This window comes from Pogona vitticeps, chromosome 2, assembly GCF_051106095.1.
Source record: "Pogona vitticeps strain Pit_001003342236 chromosome 2, PviZW2.1, whole genome shotgun sequence".
Lineage (NCBI taxonomy): Eukaryota > Metazoa > Chordata > Lepidosauria > Squamata > Agamidae > Pogona > Pogona vitticeps.
The window spans coordinates 140,787,007-140,802,782 of record NC_135784.1 but is presented as its reverse complement, the minus strand read 5'-3'; the positions used below and the strand labels follow the sequence as shown (position 1 = coordinate 140,802,782).

The 15,776-nt window shown below is 43.2% G+C and overlaps 1 protein-coding gene across 6 annotated transcripts in view; it reads left to right on the top strand.

The window, feature by feature from the left end:
- RBFOX3 (RNA binding fox-1 homolog 3) overlaps window positions 1–15,776 on the top strand; it is a 471,477-nt gene that overhangs the window by 284,726 nt on the left and 170,975 nt on the right. The window lies entirely within an intron of this gene.

The window sequence follows — 15,776 nt, the reverse complement described above, 5'->3', positions numbered from 1 at the left end:
AGCCTTGAGATGGAGGAGGGATTTAACAGTCACCAGGCTGCTGCTATACAGAATGTATACAGATAAACAGATAACATCTGTGGAGATTGCTTAATTTATGGCAATTAACCTCTGAAAGTTACACTGTTTTCATAACTGTTCAATAAGTTGTTTCATCCACTGTTTACTTTGACTTCCAAAAGCACGTGGTTGGTTGGTTGGTTGGTTGGTTGGTTGGTTGGTTGGTTGGTTGGTTGGTTGGTTGGTTGGTTGGTTGGTTGGTTGGTTGGTTGGTTGGTTGGTTGGTTGGTTGGTTGGTTGGTTTTTTTGGGGGGGTGCACGTGTGTATTAAAATTCCTCACCAAAGACTCTTCAGTAAATTTAGCAGTCATGGAACAAGAGGAGAACTGTTACACATGAACAACTGGTAAAAGAACAAGGAGCAGAGAGATGGAGTTGAGTTCTGGCAATAGAGGAATGGGAACAGGGGGTTCCTTCGGGGATCTGTATTGAGACCAGTGCTTTTAGACTTTTTCATAAGTGAATTGGAAGTAGGGGGTGAGTAGGAAAGTGGCTGAGTGTGACGATGGCATGTGATTATTTATGGTGATGAGAATAAAACCTAATTGTGAATGGCTACAAAAGGCTCTTTCAAAACTGCGAAAATGCACTTCCAGAGGTAGTCACATTATGGATTGGTATAAAGGCAGCATGATGCTGGCAGTTTCATCGTAACTAGAGATGAGCATGATCCTTGGTTCAGCGGCTTGTGCTAGTTCATACGAATGGCACTACAGGTGCCATGCGTTCCTTTCCTGCACCTCCCCAGCTGGATCCCCCACTCACCAGCCACCACATGATCCTCTCCGCCTCCTCTTTGGCTCTTTGATCATTTCCCGGCAGGAGCACGGGCTTCCTTGACCCTCCTTCTTGGCTGATCACCCATTCAGAGAAGGAGGCAGGAGAGGCAAAAGTGTGCTCCTACTGGGGACTGGTTGAACAGCCAAAGTAGAGGAGGGGAGGAGTGTGCACATACTAACCAGCATGAACCTCCGAACTGAGGTTCATGCCCATCTCTACATAGCCATTTTTTGTTCATTGTTCTAATGGTGTTCAACATGGAAATGGCGGTATCAGCTGCACAGAAAACAACACGAAGCTGTCCACCATAATTCCAAAATCTCTTTCTTGGTCTGCCATGACCACATCAAACTCTGTTAGTTTATGAGTGAACAAGGGATCTTCGGCCCAATAGCCATCACTTTGTGTTTGTTCTCATTGAACCTCAGTTGCCATGTTAATGCCCAACTCCTCTTTCTGAGATATCTTTTTTGAATTCTTTGCAGTTTATTTTGTTCCAACTGCTAGAGGTTCTAGAATTCTAAAGTGATCCTGAACTATTTAGATCCAGGATCATACTAGAATTATAGAGCCTTTACAGGGGCTAAACTTGATAATCCACAGCTCTTCAGTTTTTTTATTATTATTATTATTATTATTATTATTATTATTATTATTATTATTATTATTATTATTATTATTATTATTATTATTATTATTATTATTATTATTATTATTGTCGTCGTCGTCGTCGTCGGTGTCGTCGTTGTTAAGCCTTCACTCCAGAAAATGTATGAAGCAGCTGGAAAGTCACCAGTCCCAGCAGAGATGCTTACGGACTTGCTCAGCCCTTTGACATTGTCCATCACAAGAACTGACCATTTACTGCTACTCTGATTTCTGTTCTTTAAGCAGGGTAATATAGGATGGATATTAAACCTTGGAAGACAAGAACAAAATTCAAAAAGATGATAGGCTCTAGCACTCAGCTGAAAAACGACAGAATGAAATTTAACAGGGGCAAGTGCAATGTTCTGCACCCGGGGGGGGGAAACCAAATGCACAGTCACAATGCGGGGGGGGGGGGATACTTGGCTCAGTAATACTGCGAGTGAGAAGGATTCTGAAATTGTACGTAGATGACAAGCTGAATATGAGCCAGCAGTGCGATGTGGTTGCAAAAAAAAAAAAAAAGGCAAATGCTATTTTAGGCTGCATTGAGAAGTACAGTCTCAAAATCCCATGAAGTACTAGTTTGCCTCTATTTGGCACTCGGTAGGCTTCATCTTGAGCAGTTCTGGATACTGCACCTAGAGAAGGATGCCAGCAAACTGAAGCAAGTTTTGATGAGGGCAACAATGATGATCGGGGGCTGGAAACCAAGCCCTATGAGGAAAAACTGAAATAACTGGGCATGTTTAGCCTTGAGAAAATAAGACTGAGGGGAGCTATGATAAGACTTGAAAAGTACTGTAGTCATACAGAGGAGGGGCAGGATCTGTTCTCAGTCATCTCAGAGTGCAGGACATGTAATGGGCTCAAGCTACAGGAGGTGAGGTTTTGGCTGAGTAACAAGAAAAACCTCTTAACTGTTAGAACGGTACAACAATGGAATCAATTACCTCGGAAGGTGGTGAGCACTGCAGTGCTAGAGACATTCAAGAACAAATTGGAAAACCATCTGTCAGATCTGCTTTGGTTTGAATTGCTACAATGAGCAGGGGGTTGGACTTGATGGCCTCATAGGCCCCTTCCAACTTAATTATTTTATGATTCTAAACTAGGAAGTACAATTAAGCAGTGAAAAAGACATTTTTATTACACATTTATTGAAAGTTTAATGAACAAATAAAGGAAAAGAGGGACCTGTACATTGGATTGGGGAAAGAGGTCAGTTTACACCCCCCCCCAAAAAAAATGCACAGTCCACCTCACCATGAAGGTACAGATTTCATTATCCATCTTGTTCAATAAATAACAGAGTTTCCAATGTGGAGGCAAACAGAGGTGTTGTGAAGCATCTTGTGCATCTGGGAAGACCAAGCAAAGAAATCCCAGGATTTTCCTAAATCTGTAGAGTTCTTTGGATCAGAATCTTTCTCATAAGTATGCCATGAAATGCATGATGCTAGAAGCCAGGTGGGAGAACAGAACCCCAGAACTTTGAATGTAAAGGATATTATAAACAATCACAGTAATAACAACATTGTATTACAGTTGTGCCTGGAGAGTACTTTTACATTGCATTCTGTATTGCAATTTATACTGTGTTCTTGGATATCATGGTCTGGACACAAACTGTCCTGAACCCAGAGTCAGTAGTAAATAAATTCTGATGCCAGTTCATTCATAGGTACCATCCGGAAACAAGATTTAAGCAGGGGGGAGATTTTGTAATTCTGCAGTTGCAGCCATAGATCTCTGTAGAATTCATGCAGACATACATTAGTAAATGAGCGTTCTAGAAGTGCTAAGACCTCACAACTCCCTTTAGGGAAATGTATACCACTGTGGGAAGGGAAGGGGCCAATCTGGGCAGGGCAAGGATGCTCCCAAGTTGTTGGAACACTAATATAACTAAACAAGGCAGGTGCCTTTGCTTTCCCTTAAATTTGACTCCAGACAGACAGCAACAATGAAGTGATTACAGCATTTAGACATCAGAAGCATTGGTTGCTCCTTTCATCTCTGGAGGTTTCGGCATTTAGCACCATCTGTCTGATCTTTGGCTCAGCGTCTGAATCCGGCCATGTGGCTGGGGCTCAGCCTTCCTCCTCATTCCTAATGAATCAAGCACACTGTCTTATTAAACTGTTTATAGACAAATGAGGTGGGATACTCCTGGGGCCTCTTGCTTGGAGGGTTATGTGCTTCTCTCTACTTAGGTGAAATGCTGTCTGCGAGTAGTGTCTACAGGGATTTTATTTTGGTTTATATTTTCCCATTTGAAGCATTTTATCCATTTTATCCATTCCAGGGTCCCAAGGGAAAGCCTAGAAACCAAAATGCTAATTCCATACATATGTGCATACATATGTTCATACATATAAAGAGCTGTCTCATGCTAACCCTCTTCACATTTTCAGAACAATAGAATCCCAGACCTACAAAACTAGAAGGTATCACCTAGCCCAACCCCCTGCCCGCCCGCCTATGCAGGAATCCCCAGCTAAAGACTCCTAGATAGATGGTTTGCCCAACTTCAGTTTAAAAACCTCTAGTGAAGGACAATCCACCACCTTCCAAGGTAGTCTGTTCCACTGTTGGGCAGCTCTTACCACCTGTGAATGTGTGGAGGAGAAAGCATAGCCACACCCATAGCCACCTACCTCTGGACCCTGTAAATTCATTGAGGACTGGATGGGTACACCAGCACCAAAGGTAGGGTCTATAGGTACAGACCACATGGTTGATGTTTGAGTGTGCTGAAAATATGGAAAGAGCTGCTGAGGATGCCTCCAGCCTCATGTTGCCACTGATGCCTCCAGCCTGATGTTGCTTTGGGGAGGGAGGAGCTAGTGGTAGCATTCTTGGGTCCTAGGTTGAGCCCTTTCCTACCTCTGCTAACATAAGAACTGTCTAAGCTAGAGAGAGCCAGGGACTGCATCCAAAGGCTTCACAGACCATTGGTTCTTTTATCCATGACCTGTTGTCCTTTTCTAGTACATCTCTGGTGGGCTACATTAACAGATATGTGCATGCTGCCACTGCCAAACACTTCTCCATGTGGATTATGGAATCAAAATCCTCAGTCACCAAAAACTAGGCAAGACAGGAGCACCTGTTCTTCCTCTCAGGTTGGAAATGGATAGCTGCAGAACAATCCCTCTTCTAGTATTGTCAGAGGATGTCAGAGGCACAATAACTTCCTCAGCTCCAGGGTTGGGGGAAGGCATGTCACACTAGCCAGGGAGTAAGACCCTGGTAGAGTTGCGCTTGGTTTTTGCTGGGCCTTTGCCCCCACTGTCTTGAGTAGGCATTGGCAACTGACATCTTTCCTAATGATCTGTCCAGATGCCTTGCTAAAGAGCACTACTTTGTTGTTGTTTAGTCATTTAGTCGTGTCCGACTCTTCGTGACCCTATGGACCAGAGCATGCCAGGCCCTCCTGTCTTCCACTGCCTCACGGAGTTGGGTTAAATTCATGTTGGTCGCTTCGATGACACTGTCCAACCATCTCATCCTCTGTCATCCCCTTCTCCTTCACACTTTCCCAACGTCAGCGTCTTTTCCAGGGAGTCTTCTCTTCTTATAAGATGGCCAAAGTATTGGAGCCTCAGCTTCAGGATCTGTCCTTCCAGTGAGCACTCAGGGTTGATTTCCTTTAGAATGGATAGTTTTGTTCTCCTTGCAGTCCAGGGGACTCTCAAGAGCCTCCTCCAACACCACAATTCAAAAGCATCAATTCTTTGGCGGTCAGCTTTCTTTATGGTCCAGCTCTCACTTCCATACGTCACTACAGGGAAAACCATAGCTTTGATTATTCGGACTTTTGTTGGCAAGGTGACGTCTCTGCTTTTTAAGATGCTATCGAGGTTTGTCATCGCTTTCCTCCCAAGAAGCAGGCGTCTTTTAATTTTAATTTAAGTAAGGGCACTACTTACCGTATTTTTCGCTCCATAAGACGCACCTTTCCAAAAGACGCACCAATTTTTTAGGAGAAGAAAACAGGAAAATATAATCTGTTTTCTTCGCTCCATAAGACACACAGACTTTCCACCCCCCATTTTGTGGGGGGAAAGTGTGTCTTATAGTGCGAAAAATACGGTACTTAACACTGAAGAGGGTGCTGTGGCTGCAGTTGCTCAAAGCAGACCTGTGGTTTGAGAACTCACGTCTAAGTTGTCACAGCTCATTGCAATAGCATTTTTGTTCTTCCCTACAAATCCAGTTTGCTTTGAGATGAACAGATACTAAATCCATGTACCTGTACAGCTTTTTTTAAAATAAAAATCAGTAACTGTGTTTTAATGTTTTGCTATGGAAGGGCTTTTCCCCCTCCCCTGACATCAGTTTGCTTCTTTCTAAACTGCTGGCACAAATAACCCTATAAATTACCAGATGGTGGCACAGGGAAATCTCTTGGCCTCTCTCTCTTTCTTTTTTCTTTCTTTTATTTTCTTTTACAAAATGGTTTGATTTTTATAATGGAAATTTGGGTGCGAGCCAGAATTCCTCAACTGGTGAAATGGAGACTGAAGTCAGCCAGAAGGAGAAAGTTTGTGGGGAGGGATATTTATGAGCCGCAAAGGATGTGTAGTACTTAGAATTGTAGAGGACCTGGTAAGATACATCTTGTCCAACCAGATCCTCTCAAAAATGTACAAAATCCAGAGCTGAAGTCACCCCAGGAGTCAGCTACTCATCCTCTGCCTGCAGATCCTTCCAATAATGGAGAACCATCTCTTTCCCACACCACAGTAAGTAGGTCCATTGTCAACCTCCTTTCACCATCAAGAAATTTCTCATCTTGTTCTTTCAAATTCTACCATGGTAGATTGTTTTTGATTATGATTTTATTCTGTTGTAAACCACGCAGAGGCTTCCTGATCCCCCAAAGTGCTTGTTTCTCATATATATATACACATACACATTAACTTTAATATCCTGCTCTGAAAGGCCAAGGAAGAAATTATTTCAGAAAGGCTACAACACATATAGCATGACCCACAACCCCCCAGAAAACACTTCCCAACTCTCTTTTGGGTCATGACCCCCTAGGCTGGAAAACACTGATCCAATTGGTGATGATCACTGTGATTTCTCCCTCATACCAATGGATGCTATGCAGCATTTCCCTCCAGTGTGTAAGTTGTGTTGCAATTCTTATTACACTTGTCCTCAGAGTTCCTCCAGGGAGGAAAGTTGGCTAAGGGTTAGACTGAAGACAGTGTTTTTGCTCAAGGCTGGTTGTGCTTCATAGCCACGACCTATCATTTATATTGAATTGCCATTGCAGGTGAATGAGCTAATTCTTTGTTCCTGAGAGCAGCAAGCCACACAGGAACTGCTCACCCGTGCTACTCTGAAGGACAGATGGGGACTGAAAAGATCCACACGGGTGGTATAGTCAAAAGCAATTATTCTGCAACCACTGCCCCAAACTGCTCCATCACACTTTACAGATAGTTGGTACTTCTTTCCGGCTATCGAGGCCTGAGCTTCACTGTTCACTACAAAACCAGCTCTGAAGGAAGCTGCCATCTTGACAGGCCCTTTAAAAAGATTATTCAACAGGGAAACTTGCAGGACAGTTATGAGTTCTATAATATTTACTTGTCTGTTTCATGTCCTTTCTCTAGCAACTTAATCATATGGCCCTGAGGTGCTGTGGGAAGCGTTTATGGCTCCCAGTAGTGTACCTCTCATCCCAGAACCAGTTACCAAGGAAATAATCCCAATTCCCAATCGCTAGGTTAAATTAATCCCTTTCTCCCTGGAGCAAATCCTTCTGCCTGAGCGTGCCAATGAAACTATAAGAGGCCAGGCTAATAATCTATTTGGTTCCACTCTGCTAAGGAATGGAATATGTAATAGGGCAAAAGTGAGAAAAGACAATGATACATTGAGCCTACAAGCAGGAACATTCTGGAAAGGGAAGCAAAGGCCTCAGGAGGCAGTCTGTGAATGGGCAGAGGAAAACAAAACACAGGAGGGGACAAGAGTGCAGCCAAATCCTTAAGGGCTGAGTCAGGATCTTCCTGCTAGACGGGAAACCGCATAGGCTAAAACCGTACGTAATGGGTGGGTAGAGACACTCCTCCTCAGTTTGGCCTAGTGTAAGGCAGCGTGCCTCTGGGGTAGAAGCGTAGAGGCATTCCTTTAAAAATTTTGCACTTTTCTTTTTTCACACCCTACTGTATGTCCACTTTAACCAGAATAAAGTCATGTGGTTCACGGTAATTGGGCTTGAAATACTGCTAGCTGAAGTCTGACAAACTGAAAAGACTAACAGATAGTTTGGAAAGGAGTACGCCTATTCTGTTTATTATTTCCACAGGGTTTATGATTTTCTGCAGAAGTCTGGTTTGGGGGCAGGAAGTATGAATTTGATGGAAGCTAGGCACCTGCAAGGTGAGCTAGTGTGGGGACAATCACAGGTCGGCTGAATTTGGAGAAAGAGTATTGAGGCTTTCCAGGACAACTCTCTTGATGTATTCTGCCTGTGGGTTATAAAGAATTCCATGTCTTCTCCCTACCCCCACCCACCCCCATCTCCCCAGCAGTATACACTCAGCCCAGCAATGTGCAGTTGTCTCTGGTATACACTCTTTGCCCCCCCTCCCTATTTTTATTGTTATTTTTTGCTTTGCAGCCTACAATGATCCACAATGGTTTTATCACCATTTGCCAGAAGGCTGTAATATTTCCCCTTATTCCATCGGGGAAAGTTTTTGTACCTCCCCTGAGTGCCAAGAATCCAAATACAAATGTATTCCTCTCAAAGTGCAGTCGTCAGAGAAAACCAAAGACCGTTTGTCAGGCCAACTTCAGAAGGGCTGCATGCATTCTGACAAACTGCAAAGGCTTATGTTTTATTCACCAGGCCTGAAAAAAATACCTTCCTGAATAAGGGGGCCCATAAATAAACCAGCATGATGAATATTACACAGAATAAGAAGTGATAGAGTAGGGTTCTACTTGAGCACAGCACAATGGGCCTAGAGAGGGGTATGGCTTTTCTTGCATCTCATTCTGTTTGATGGGTTTGATAAGGGAATAAGAAGGAATTTCCTCGAGGGTTCCCCCCCCCACCTTTTCTTCCAGGAGAGATGAGCATGGTTTGATATCACAGTCTGCTGTGCTTCTGTCTATACTTCATTGGAAAAGATGGCACTGTGTCCCTAACACAAAAGCAGCAAGCCCTGATATTGAGCACTCTCCATCAGGTTGCTATTTCAGAGGTCACCTGAAGCAGAAGCCAATCTGATAGCAACACTAATGTTCCTTCTTCAAACTTGGGATCATAGCCTCAGTGATTCACAGATGTCAACTAAGCTAAAAGAGAGCATGAATTCCAAACATCAGATGAGGAAGGAAAGCCTATGAAACTGGGTGCTGGAAGTAGAATCTTAGAGGCTGTGATTGCTTGAATAGCTCTTTCCTGACCTGAAATACAATCAGCTTTACCTCATAGTAGGACAACTGATCATAGCAAAAATTCACAAATATGGATGCCTGTCAAGTGGAGCAAATATAGTGGTGCCTCACAAGACGAGCACCCTATTTAACGACAAAATCACATTACGACGAAGTTTTTGCAGTCGCAAAAGCGATCGCAAAACAATGTTTCCTATGGGGGAATTTTGCTTTGCGATTCTCACAAAACAACGATTTTCGGCCAGCTGATCGGCAGTTTCAAAATGGCCGCTGGGTAAAAAAAATGGCTCCCCGCTCTTTTCTGGGACAGATTCCTCACTGCACGGGCAGCTAAAATGGCCGCGCTATGGAGGATCTTCGCTGGACAATGAGTTTCAAGCCCATAGGAACGCATTAATCAGGTTTTAATGCGTTTCTATGGGCTTTTTAATTTCGCATTACGACATTTTCGTTCTACAGCGATTTCGCTGGAACAAATTACCGCCGTAATGCAAGGCACCACTGTACCTTTGTTTTGAACTGGCCATCCCCGTCTCCATCCCTCCCTCTTCATAGCATACAACCAAGCACAAATGACTTGGGGTTTGCTTCTCTCTATCAATTATCTACCTAGTAGCCTGTGGAAGATGTATGCTGTGTGGAAAATTTTGTCTACAGTTTGCTCTACAGAAGAGAGATAATACCAGGCTAGGGCAACCATGGCTTTGGCACCAAAATCTACAGGGCATAGAACTTTGTTGCTGGAAAGGTGTGAACCTGTCTGGTGATATTTGTTGCTGGAACAATCTGAACCTACCTTTCTAAAGCTCTCCAGACATAAGGAAGGACAAAAGAGTTAATTTTAGCACAGACCTTATTGAATAAATTTTGGTTAATTCTCTTTTGGTTAGGAGGAGAGCATAAAGTACCATATTTTTTCCATGTATAAGATGATACTTTTCTCTAAAATATTTAGATAAAAAAATTAGGGTCATCCTTTACAGGGAAGTAAGGAGGTGGGAAGGACCAAAGTGTTTTGATTCCTGCTTTTCCCCTCCACTTTTTGAGAATAAGTGCTTTCTTGCAAGGAAAGTGCTTTCCCCCTCCAATTTCTTCCATGGGTGCTTTCCTTGGAAGGGGAAAGCAGGAATTGCTTTGATGAATTGCTTTGATGATTCCTGCTTTTTCTGTCCATTTTCTTCCAAAGAAAGTGGAGGAGGAAAGCACTAGCAGGAATCAAAGCACTTTGATGATTCCTGTCTTCCCCCTCCACTTTCCTCACAAGAAAGTGGAGGGGGAAAGCAGGAATCAAAGCACTTTGATCCCTGCCTTCCCCGTCCACTTTCTTGAGAAGAAAAAAATTATAGATTAGAAAAGGGGGGCATCTTATACGTGGGGCCTATTATACATTGAAAAATACGGTACAAAAAAACAGCTACAGCACAAGGGAAATGTGAAAGAGAATCGCTAAAAAGTTTCCACCTGCCTGTTTGTTTTCACCATGAAACTAGCTCTTTGCATATTAAAAATCTCTACAAGTAGCTTAAGTAGAAAAAGGAAAACATCTTCACTGTCAGTTGATCTTCAGTTACAGTCAGAAGAGTAAAAGAATTTACAAAACGGGGATGGATCTCTTAAACATCTTGAAGTGCTAATTGGTTAGTAGCAGAAGATTGTCACCTTAGTTCCAGCAAAACAAAAAAACTCCTCTCTTCCTGCTGAAACCCAGTCCCAGACTGCATGCAAGACTGTTAATTTCTTCAGCAGCTCTCATACAGCTCTTTCAGAAGCTCAGGCTCTCCCCCCCCCCCTCTACAGCAAGGAAGTAGATTTGCTATCTGGCCATTTGTAAACCGGCATGCTACTATATGGAGTAACTGTGTTCAATAGAAGGAGAATATGCTCTTGTTTTTATTGTTTAGCTACAGAAGCACTTGTCAATTTTGGAAGTATCAGATGTGTGAGAGAGGGGTGCCTGAGGGGGAATGGAAGGCCTGCCTTAACATGGTACTCCATGGTTTGGCCGCCTTTTTCTCTCCACAGCTTTTCTGAAATTCCACATAGTATAAAAGGAAATGTTGAGCTTTTTCTCCTAAGCTAATAAACAATTATTCACAGCTTGGTTCAACACCACAGACAGATGCCGTCTATAATCTCATTCACCACTGACAGCATTATGTGCAGGATCCATTGCAGAAACTAGGCTAGCAAAATCAAGGATTTTTATGATTCGGTCTGTGTACGAAGTGGGTTCAGCTTAGCTTCATGCAGATTCTCGAATCAAATGTCCAAGGGAAGGAAATGTGTTTATATAAGTAACTAATTTGGATAGAGCTTGCTTCATGTTGAAATGGCTGCTTGGGTACTAAAAAAAGGATATGAAATAAATCCACTGCTCTTTTTTTTTTTTTACAGTTTATTCAGTTGCTTTGCTCCAAATCAATCATACTGTGTTCTGACAAAATCATTAAATCAAAATGCGTCTTTTCTATATTTTCCCCCCAATATGAAAAAAAAATATCTGTGTTCTTGAAAATATTTAACAACTGGGAATATTTCCATTTCAGCTCCTCCCCAAATCACATTTTAATAGTAGTGCACTTTCCCACCTGTTCTATAAATCATGTTCAGGACTGTCAGGCATTCGCTTCTGCTTATGCTGAAATTCTCCCTTTTTTGTTTTTGTTTTTGTTATAGCCTTTACTCTAAATGTGCCTGGGATCGAAAGGGACAGAATTTAGTGGGAAAGTTCAATCCTCTGAAAACGGCTTTCTGCCTTGATTTATAAACTGAAGAGATTTTAAAACCAAGATATTTTGCTGCCTGAGGCAAAGCGCAAGGTGGCCGCTCCTCCTTCCATGTGTAGGTGGTAGCTGGATTTGCCTTCGAGTCTTACTTCAAATGGTTATGAGAGAGTGTCCAGCAGTGTAATGTAGGCATCAGGTTAGTGTACAGCAGTGGTCCACAACCTTGGGCCTCCAGATGTTCTTGGACTACAACTCCCTGAAATCCTGGCCAGCAGAGGTGGTGGTGAAGGCTCCTGGGAGTTGTAGTCCAAGAACTTCTGGTGGCCCAAGATTGGGGACTACTGGTGTAGAGGACCAAGGCAAGCCATGTGGCAGACTAAAGCACAGCAGAGCAGCTATTGAGCCCACATAGAACAGGGAGCAGGTTTTCACTGCTGTCCCATCCATCACTTACTGTCTGAGATGATTGCCCCACTCTGTCCAATGGCAGGGCCAACCCATCGTTCTCAGCTAGTAGCATCACACAAAACAGGGAACCTGCTACCAGCTGCATAGTACTCTGCTTCATCACATGGTTGCTGACCATTTGTTCTTAACTGGTTTCCCATGTAGTGGGAACTTAAGCTGTTTTATTCCTGTTTTCCATCCATCCCATGAAAACCCATTGTCAAATCTCCAAACATTTTCTTCAAAAGTCAGACTGCATGAGTCTTCCAGACTGTGTGGCTTTCTTGGAAGCAATAAGTGTAACATCCCAATAGGATTGTGGCCTGCACCCTTTGCCAGCCCTCTTGCAAGTTCATCATGGAGGCAGGACTTGATTCAAAAAGTTAATACCCCCTGTGCTGAACTGTGTGATGTAATACATTTCCCTGGTCTCTGCTTTGGAGTTGAACTGGAGGGAGAAATTGAGCTGTGTTTTGAAAACTACTTCCAGTTGTTGTAGGAATTTGGATGGGGTGGGGGGACCCAGAAGAGCTAGTATGGTGGCTCTCTAATCCTGTTGCTATTTTCTTTTTCTTGACTTGAAGCTGTGGGTCCCACGCTTGCCTTGATAGTCTAGAATAGCAAGGTAGGGGCCAACACAGTTGTGCTATTGATTATGCAGAGCAACCACTGTATCAAGATGGGTTGCAATTGTGGTGCTGGAAGTACTCTTGGGAGCAAGAGAAACATCATCATTGATGCAGAGGCATCCTGATTTGGGAAGTTAACAAAACATGAGAAGTACAGTACAGTATGTCGTTTGAGGAATGGGGTGTTTGGCCATGACTGATGAATTTTGCACAGCATGTTTATGGCACCATCTCAACCTTTAAATCCCACGTGCCTACCCAATTTTTCTCTTTTATCTTGTTTCAAAGAAGAAGAAATGCACACACCCTGCAGAAGAGAAGTTAGGCCTCCAGTTACTAGCAGCAGGTCACAAACAAGGGAAGAAAATGTGTCTCCAAAGGAAGCTACTTAAAGGCATATGCAGGGATATTGGAGAGTATTTTTTTCATCTTTCTCCTGTGTTGAAGATGTACTCTGCACAAAATCTCCCCTGAAAAAATTCCTTCATTCACCACCACCACTACCATAGCCTCCTCCCTAAAGCAGAGGAGACTTACCGCCATGAAATATGGACATTTAGCATTTTATGACACCTTTTTAATTGCCTCCTGACGGCTGTAATCCATGGCTCAAAACATCAGTAGAAGTGTAAGGAGTTGGTCGTTGTTATTCGTCAATATACTTCCACCATTCAGACACTGGCCTTCTGTAGCCTGCTGAGAAGAAGAGAAAGAAAAGAGATCTGGGCCACAATTATTGCATCTCTCTCTCTCTCTCTCTCTCTGTCTGTCTCTCTCTGTCTCTGTCTCTGTCTCTCTCTCTCTCTCTCTCTTTCTCTCTCTCTCTCTCTCTGTCTCTCTCTCTCTCTCTGTGTGTGTGTGTGTGTGTGTGTGTAATTGTGCACTCTCTCTGTGCTTAGTGAATGCACGTCCAGCCTCCTGATGGCATGGCTCTTGGCTTCCTTGACACATTGAACCCCCACTTCCACCACTTTATGGTGTGTGTCCCAGAAAAGGATGTAAAGTGACTGCAGACTTTTAGCTAGTTGTAAGAATTTGCTTTACCCCCTTAAACATATGATTAGCCTTGCCTTGGGCCCAAGCTTTTATTTGTTTGTTTGTTTGTATATTATTTTGATCATTATTTATAATCTCAGTTTAGTATACCACACCTGTTAGTGCCGCAGCACTACTCTGGGTGGTTCACATAAAATACAGAATCAAATAGAATAATAAAACTATGAACAACCCAACCATATAAAAACAGAGAGTGCCAGAGCATTTATAAAACTTCCTAAAACAGAAAAATATATATAGCAAAGATACAAATAGTATTCGTTCAATATAGTACCTATAGGGCAGTCCCCAATGTTTAGTTAATCCTAGCCAGCATTCGGAGTGGAAAACAGAGGCCCCTTTGTTTACGCCCGACTGCAGTATCTTTATTTCACACAGATGCACTAGCCACTGCCTGCTCATTGGCTGCTCTCTACCTGGGGTGTGGCAGTGGAGCAGTCAAGAAGATCTAACCAGGAGCTGAGCTGCAGCATGCACAGTTTGTGATCTTAAGTAGAGCTTTAAACACATAGGGGATGCCTGTGGCAGAGGAATATTCCAGGTCAGGTTCTAGTCACCCTCACGTACCTGCGCCTCTTGCCCCACGCTCCTGCCAAGAGCATATTAAAAAAACATAATTGATTTTTCCTCTTGCCAGTTCTTAACCTGGACGTTGCAGTGGTGGCAGAAAAGGCCTGATTAGAATCTTTCCAGTGAGTTATAGTAATGGACACTCTTTGAGCTGTCTCTATGTCTCATAAATCTATCCCACTCGGAAAGTGCAGATGGTCCATAATCGTCCATCATCCTAGAGTTGAGCACTGGACAGCTCCTGGGTGGGTTTCTCCTGAGAGGCTGCTTTTTCTGCAAACTAAACGGAACTGCATCACAGCCATGCAGGGCTCTCTCTGTAATGGAGCACAGGCGAATGAGCAGGCCAGCCTTCAGCCATGATTTAGATAGGCATGTGCATTAAATATCTTGGAGGCTGGAAGCAACTGGGGGAAGGGGAGCGGGAGCAGAGAGAGTGTGTGTGTGTGTGCATGCAACGGAGCTACAGGCTGAAATGTGCTTACAGCAAATGGTGAGTGAAGGCAGCTATTTCAGTCAAGTAGCTGCCTTGGTAGTGAAGATGAGATATCTATTGCCTTTACCTTTGTTAAGTTGAGATCAGGAAAACCTCAGGAGGTGGGAAGACTGGTGGATGTAGAAGTCTTGCATTTCTCTTCTGTATAATCTTTATTGTGCTTGGCTCCTACCGTCTAATACAGTAATAATTTTTAACTATCTTATTATACTGGGTATAAGAAGAACGTTATGTTTATGTAAAAAGGGGTTCTGTTACCATTGACTGTAGACATGATACTATGACAAGAGCTTGCTTATTCCCGAGTAACCTTTAATTTCAGTGGCTACAATCCTGCTAGTTATTTATACCAGCATAAGTGTAATGGTGTAAATTGCAGCAGCAAATTGGCCATAGCTAGCAAGTCAATGTGACAAACCCAGACCTACTGGGATATGCCACAGTTTCACTAAGCTGCCACCAACCATTCCCTATAAGAAGTCACACAGACCAGGGATGGATTTTTAAACAAACAAAGAACAAGGTTTATTTAAACAACACACAGGGAAAATAAAATGATCAGGTGAATAAGATACAGTAACGTGGCTTAGTCTCAATCATACATACACACAGTTTGGTTCACACAGAACACTTAACTTGAAGCACAGACCCTGAACCTATCAGTTCTGGCTAACCATACAGACACCTGAACCTATCAGGTTGGTACTGACTGACACACAGTAGTACCCTGTCTGACACACAGACTCCCACTCAAGCTTCTTGTCTCAGCTCTTCTCCAGCTTCTCCTCCAGCTCTGCTAAACTTCACCACACACGCTCCACATATATATACAGTACAGCCCCTCCTCCTGATGTCCCGCCTTCCACTCCCCATAGGATGGAACTTTCCCTCCAAACCCATGACAGACAGGTAACATCAGTGCTGTATGTAACA